The sequence below is a fragment of the Oryza sativa genome, chromosome 2 (genome assembly GCF_034140825.1).
Source record: "Oryza sativa Japonica Group chromosome 2, ASM3414082v1".
In the NCBI taxonomy this organism is placed as follows: Eukaryota; Viridiplantae; Streptophyta; class Magnoliopsida; order Poales; family Poaceae; genus Oryza; species Oryza sativa.
The window spans coordinates 30,778,580-30,785,794 of NC_089036.1; the positions used below are offsets into that span (position 1 = coordinate 30,778,580).

The 7,215-nt window shown below is 46.9% G+C and overlaps 1 non-coding gene across 1 annotated transcript; it reads right to left on the minus strand.

Moving 5' to 3' along the window:
* Positions 1–6,566: 6,566 nt before the first annotated feature.
* On the minus strand, positions 6,567–6,638 carry TRNAM-CAU (transfer RNA methionine (anticodon CAU)). The gene has a single exon. It is a non-coding gene; the product is annotated as a tRNA-Met (tRNA).
* Between the last annotated feature and the right edge of the window lie 577 nt (positions 6,639–7,215).

Below are 7,215 nucleotides of genomic sequence, written 5' to 3' on the forward strand. Positions count from 1 at the left end.
CACCTGCCGCCGGGTGCGCCGGCAACGGCTCCACGGGGAGGGGTGGGGGAGGAGGCCGACGACAACCCGCGGGGAGGGGCGTTGGTGATGCCGTCCGTGGCGACGGTCAAGGCGGTGGCCGGCGGCGAGTCGGCGCAGACTCCATCGTCCGTGGAGGGGAGAGAAGGAAGAGGATTATGTGGGCCCCACATGATAGTGGGTCCCACATTTTTGTGTGTGTGTGAGCATTCTGGGCAGGTCACAAGAAGCCGCTTTTAGAAGGTTTGGAGCAATCGCACGTTCGGCCGGGGATGTCGGATGCGAGATCTTTAGCTACTTATATCAATTTGCCAGTACGCTTCAAATCCTTATGGGGAAGTCTATAAATTATACGGCACGACTGCGGTTCAAGAAGCAATATGGCTGAGAAATTATCTTCTCTGTCTTGATGTTGAATGATAAATGAGTCATACATATATTTTTTAATTCTAATGCCATATAAGCGCCAAATCAACGCCACGTGGAAACAATACCAAGTCAAAACCGCCACGTCAGCAAAACCGGCCTCCAAAACCACCAGGGGAGTAAAATTACACCGGTTTTAATAGTTGAGGGGTCGAGATATCGGTATTGTGGTTTAGGGATACGAATCAGATTCGGCAACTAGTTAAGGGACTCAATATAAACTTATTCCTTTCCATCGTGGCATTGACAATCCACTATTTCTTTTTCTAGAGTAGGCCGATTATAGGCACATGGACCTCATAGCCCATATATATGTTTTGTTATGCTTTTAACTCTTTTCAAATTTATATGCATATGTACAAAGTTACTATGCACGATGTATAAATACCTATGTATAAAGAAATATGTATAATCTTTTATCTGTGTCAAGATAACATGCTGCTAAATTGATTGTAATTTTATACGTACAAATTTATATGTGCAAAGTTTCTACATAAGAAGTTTTGTGTAAAAGTATATATGCATTTCAAATCTTGAAGCCTGGACAAGCCCCACATGGATGTCCTAAACTTTTATATGTACTAGAAAAATTATCCATGCGTTGCAATGGGTGAAGGCTATTTTAATCTTATTATTATGAGAGAATCCATTATACGCCACTGACTTTGTCACAAGTCTACAATTTACCACTGACTTTGTCACGTTCTACAATATACCATCGACTTTTGCTTAACTTCTACGATTTACCATCGCCGTCCGGTTAGCCTCCGTTAGTACTGTACAAATTTATCGAAATGACCAAAATACCCCTAGGATAAAAACTTCCAAAATTTGGATAAAATAATCGAAATATCAGATTTCAAGTTTTTGGCCAAAATTTGGATGTTTACGATCTTATGTTTATAATATGATATTTCGATTATTTTATCCAAATTTTGGAAGTTTTTGTCCCATGGGTATTTTGGTAATTTCGACAAATTTGTACAGTACTAACGGAGGCTAACCGGACGGCGATGGTAAATCGTAGAAGTTAAGCAAAAGTCGATGGTATATCGTAGAACGTGATAAAGTCAGTGGTAAATCATAGACGTGTGACAAAGTCAGTGGCATGTAATGGATTCTCTCTATTATTATTCACTGTGAGAAATTCGCTTGGATATATATTTTTCTAGAAAATCATGTCAAGTTAGCATAAGAGTTTTTTTTTCAGGAGATTTCTTATATGATTCCTTTTGTATTTCTAAAAGCGAATGAACTTAAAACCCGACTCAAATATAGATCCGTATTTCTAAAAGCGAACGAACTGTATTTTCCCAATACGGTTAAAAACTGATTCATACAATAATAACGTACCATTATCAGCATTACAATGGTACGAATCCATTATCAGCATTACAATGGTACCATTGTAATGCTGATAATGCCACGTCAGCGTTATCATTGTATGAATCCTTTATTTAAGATTGTACCCACGGTACATGAGTTTGTAGGTGGTGCAAATCAAGGATAGAGACAGAAAGTAGCATGAGTGGGGCCAAGGATCTACCGCTGATATAGACTAAGGAAGTAAAAAGTGTCGAAGAGTATTTGCCCCCACTCACTGCAAAATTAAGTGGGGGCCATTGTTGCACTCTAGATCTATCCTTAGAGCAAATTTTCGAGTACTAAATTTCTAATACATGTGAACCAAAGCCACATGAGCATATATTATGATGGCTAATCTTATTGAGGTAAATGTTGATTAGGATGCCACGCAGTGGCGATTCTAAGGGCTAGGCTCCATCAGGCTCTAGCCTACCCTCCGATTTTTGCAAAATATTTTCAACTAGATAGCTGAAGCTTCACGAGAAACCATGGCGTGATAGCGGCGTTTTTCTGGGGAAGAAGATGAACAGGCGGCGGCGCAGCGACTGGGAGTCGAGAGAAAAGACCGCACAAGGAACGAAGCCGTACGCACGAAAAAGAATTATTAGGCCCAAATGCCCAATCATGGGCTCGTGGCCCATGTCCTCCTCCCAGACTTCACTGACTCGGTCACCCCAAGTCCCCAGCCATCAGAAGCGAAGCCCCCAAATCCCCCTCCCCCAACCCTAGCACGACGACGGCGTGCCTGGCGGGAGGCGGCGGCATTGCGGGCTTGCGGCAGTGTTGCAGCGGCCGGCGGCGTTGCTTCGGCAACAGCGAGCTGCCGAGCAGCAGGGCACGCAAGCGGCGGCACGGCGTGGGCAGGCCATAGGACGCAGGCAGCGATGCGACCACGCGCCGTAGACGGTAGACCCGTAGTGCCGAGCGGCGAGCGGGCGAGCAGAGCAGACGAGCAGCAGCAAAGTCAGCAACTAGCAGAGCAAGCTCCAAATGCAAAGGCAGCCAAGCCGTGATTCCTCACTCCATATTTTATTCTTTTTTATTTCAGCAGCAGTAGCTAGAATGCTAGATAATGAGATTTACAAGAATTGAAGCCTCATTGTCTCATAGCTTTGATTTTTTCGTAGATTAGTAGCTATGGAGAAGAAAACAACATTGTTAAATTATTTTAAAAACGATTCAAGTGGCACCCTTCCAACTGATGAGATGGAGATCATTTCAATGGAATTCATTAGATAAATTTGATTGGTTGGAATATAGTGTGGAAAAGGATGCAAATATGCAATCACTCATTTCCTAAGTAGCAATGTATTTTTTTTACGGTTTCTTTTTCAATCATATATGTGTGAATAACTACCTTAATGTGGTTTTTTTTTTCAATCATATATGTGTGAATAACTTACCTTAATGCTTTAAAGTTGAGCCTATCCTCTATTTCTATCCTGGATTCGCCACTGATGTCACGTAGACACTCACGTAAAAATTATGTCACATAGATTTGGATGTGCTCAATTAAATATAGAATAAGATTCCCAGGTTGTACAGAGAAATACATATAGAAAACAAAGGAACGATAAAATAGAAACCAAGTATAGAGCTTATTTGCAAATATAGATGTCTTATGTCCTTCTCACAAATGCGCGCGACATCCTAATCGATCACTCAGCTTCTAACTCAGATAGTCAAGGTCTGCCATTTTGTCCTATGCTTATATAAAACACGCAAACTTGTGCACTAGAATGAGCATTTTGTATAATTGTATACTACTACCTCCGTTTCAGGTTATAAGATTTTTTAGCATTATCCACATTCATATAGATGTTAATGAATCTAGGCACACACATATATCTTTTTTTTAAGGAAAGATCATTATATTTAATAATGACCCGGCTTTGGTAAGAAAGCCAAGTAGATTCGTACAGGACACACACATATCTAGATTCATTAACATATATATAAATATTAACAATGCTAGAAAATCTTATAAAGTCTTATAGTATGAAACGGAAAGTACTATATTAAGTTCACATACTGTCATCGTAATTTACTCTTAAAAAACACTTCCTCTAGCGAAAGAAAATCATATGGTGCGATCTCTGGATGATGATAGAAGGGACTTCCCTGTCCACATAATGACACTATGCTAAAGTTGTTCTAAAAAGGATGGGCTAACTTTCTAGCCCAAAAAACATTTAAAGTTTCCAACCGCCCTATTATTTTTAAGAAATGGGAATGTGGAAAGGGAAACGGAGGAAGCATTGCCAACTGGCTATCCACACCCAGCACATAAAAGGACAAAATGTAACAACATTAGGATCTACCAAGCAGATCTACTAAGAGAGCACGGCAATCATCATGGATTTCCACACAAGGTTAATCAAAGGATTTAAGTGCCATTTAGCAAAACAAAAGCAAACAAAAGAACATAAGTGGTGAAAGTGAAATTTTCTTTTATCTTTAGTGACGCACTCAAGGCTCGCACGAAGTGTTGCCGCAATGACCGAAAATTCGTACTGGGACGAGGCATGTCGATTGCGTGTGCCAATTTAGGGTGGAAAGGTAGTCCACTAGAGTTACTAAACCTCTAAGGCCATCTTCAACGCATCTAAGGCCATCTTCAACGCAAGGAGCATCCCCATCATCCACGTAAGCAAAAGTGAACAAACACCTAGTTAGGAATATGCCTCACACAGTGTAAGCCATACCCCCATCTTATTTTTGCACTGCAGCACATGTCAGTCGATCACATTTTGCATTTAAACCTTCTATTGTTTTTATTTGCATATGCATCCAATATTTGCAGTATACCCCCTAAAAATCACAAACATATATAAAGGCCAACCCCTCCCTTTCTCTATCCCTTTCCCCTTCCCATCCTGTCCTCCCCTTCCTCGGCGGCGCATCACGTGTTCTCCTCGGCTCCTCGAGTAGCGGCGGCGGATCGAGGCGGCGGTGGCCGGGATCGACGGGGGCAGCAGCGGATCGAGCGGCGGCGCCGCCGAGTCGAGACGGCGGTCGCGGATCGACGCGCCGGCCGCGCGGATCGACGCCATCGTCGTGGGGGCGGCTCGGATCGACGCAGCGGTGGCCGGGATCGACACGCCGGCCGCGCGGATCGAGCGGCGGCGGCACAGGTCGACGCCACGGCCGCGGATCGACGCGCCGGCCACGGATCGACGCCACAGCATATTCCCTTCTCTCCAATCCACCCCCTCTCTCCATCTTCTCAGTGCGAGAGCAGCAACAGCACGGGGCGACGCCTCAGGGCGACGCCTCTCCTCCAACGCGGCTCCTCGCCCGTTCCTCGCCGAAAAGCTGCCGAAACCACCCGACGCTCTGCAGGGGGTCGCGGCGCTAGGCGAGGGTGCGGTCCCGGTCGACGTGGAGCGAATATTCTCCTCGGGAGCGGTGAGACCACGCTCTAGTGTGGAGCGTTGAAGATGACCTAATAAATCCTTCACTTTGTGCATGCTGTTAATCTCGTATCTGTGGCCCTGAATCCCCCGGGTCCACCAACGTGCATACGCTACGAATTTGAGCTAAAATTCCAGCACATACATGTGGATGGTAAAGAAAATGGGGCCTATCCAAACAAGGCCATCCCGTTACAAAGTAAATCACGGGTATAATGAATTATGATTTATGAAAATAATTTCTTCGGGGGTGTCATTCTCTCATACTCTCGCCACTGACGAGTGACGGCCATAGTTCAGGCGCCACTGGCTAATTTCTTCCATGCGCAATTGCCCGGTGCTAATGGAGAGATCACATCCGACAAGGCAACGTCGCTTTGCATCACTGCACTGCACGTCTGCACCCCTCATGTCTCCATGCCCGTCGCTGTCGGTGCACTCGATCGCTGGTTTTCGCTGGCTGACATGCGGGCCCCAAGGAGTTAGGTTAGCCACGCACGATACATATGATCTCACATTCTCACTCATCGGCGCTCGCGACCGGACCGAACCAAACCGGGCCCCGCGCCGCGCCACGGCCGAGCGACAAAGCGGATAGGGACGACGCGCGCGGGGAAAACGACGAGTTGCTGCCGCTGCTCGCGCGCACCGGCGCACGGCACGTACGCACAGTAAAACCCCGTCTCCCTCTCGCGGGCGGGCGCGCGCACTCACTCTCGCGAGGCAAAAGCAGGCAGGGGCACGCGCCTGGGTGCGGGTTTGAGGGCGACGCGGGGCGGCCGGCCGCGCCGGGCTTCGACACCGCGCCGCGCGCTACGCGAGGCCTTTGAAAGCGGCGGGCAACACACACAAAAACCAACCAGGCCGTGACGCGAGTGAGAGGCCGGTCGCGTCCGCGCGCGTGGCGAAAGATCGAAACGCACGGATGGAGTGGCCGCGGCCAGCGGGTGATCGACGGGGCGGGGATCCGGTGAAATCCCATGCATGATGAGCGAACGGATTTCGGCCGGACCTTTTGTTTCGCGGAGTACGTAAGCAGCGAGAGCCTCGGCGCGTGCGATCGATGCGTGCACGTCTCTGTCCTAGTACCACACTACTACTGTACTTCCGCGACGGCGCCTTTCGACGCAACTAGCATTAGCGTGCATGATGATGATTAACTAATGATAGTTGCTTAGCCAGGTAAAGCGACGCGTAGTACTTGTTCATGCATGGGTTAGCTCGTGACAGCAATATACAACGAGCACGAGTGTGCGCTGGTGTTAGTTTCGCCGGTAAAATTACTGAGTTCGCCTCTATTAGAACGGATTTTTGACCAAAAAAAAAAGCACGGAAGCCCTCAATTATCAGAGCCAGGTTTTGATCCTGGGACCTGTGGGTTATGGGCCCACCACGCTTCCGCTGCGCCACTCTGATGTTGTTGAAATGAATCGTTTTGTATGCTATTTGTAAATAATTTGAGAACCTATACGTGATACGTCGAGTTAACCTCATCTGTCTTCATAACGTGTCCAAAAAGGCTGGATTTTGCGGAGTTTACAGGACGCGTACTGTACGCGAGTCCCACGAGCGGATAAGATGCAACAGACTGCAGGTGCACTTCGATCATCAGAGAGGCGGGAGACCGGAGGTAGTGACAACGTGCTCGCGGAGTCGCAGTGGCTCGCGCGGAGGCGGCAGCAAGGAAGGAAAATGTCACCGCACGCACGCACACCTGCGCGAGCCCGACACGCGCCGGGGGCCCGCCACCCCCCGCCCGTAAGAGCAAGTTTAATAGTATAGCCAACTAACTCTAAATTATCTGTAGCCAATATAATAGCCAATTCATACAATATTTGCTTACTATACTATTAATATCTGATCCTATCTACTATCATGCACCCAATACGTCTTGGAATCCGTGCTGCAGCTGGCTACAGATCTGTAGCCAGCTGCTCCTCTCTCTCTTTTTTTATCTTTTTAAAATATATTTATAGCTAGCTTATAGCCTACT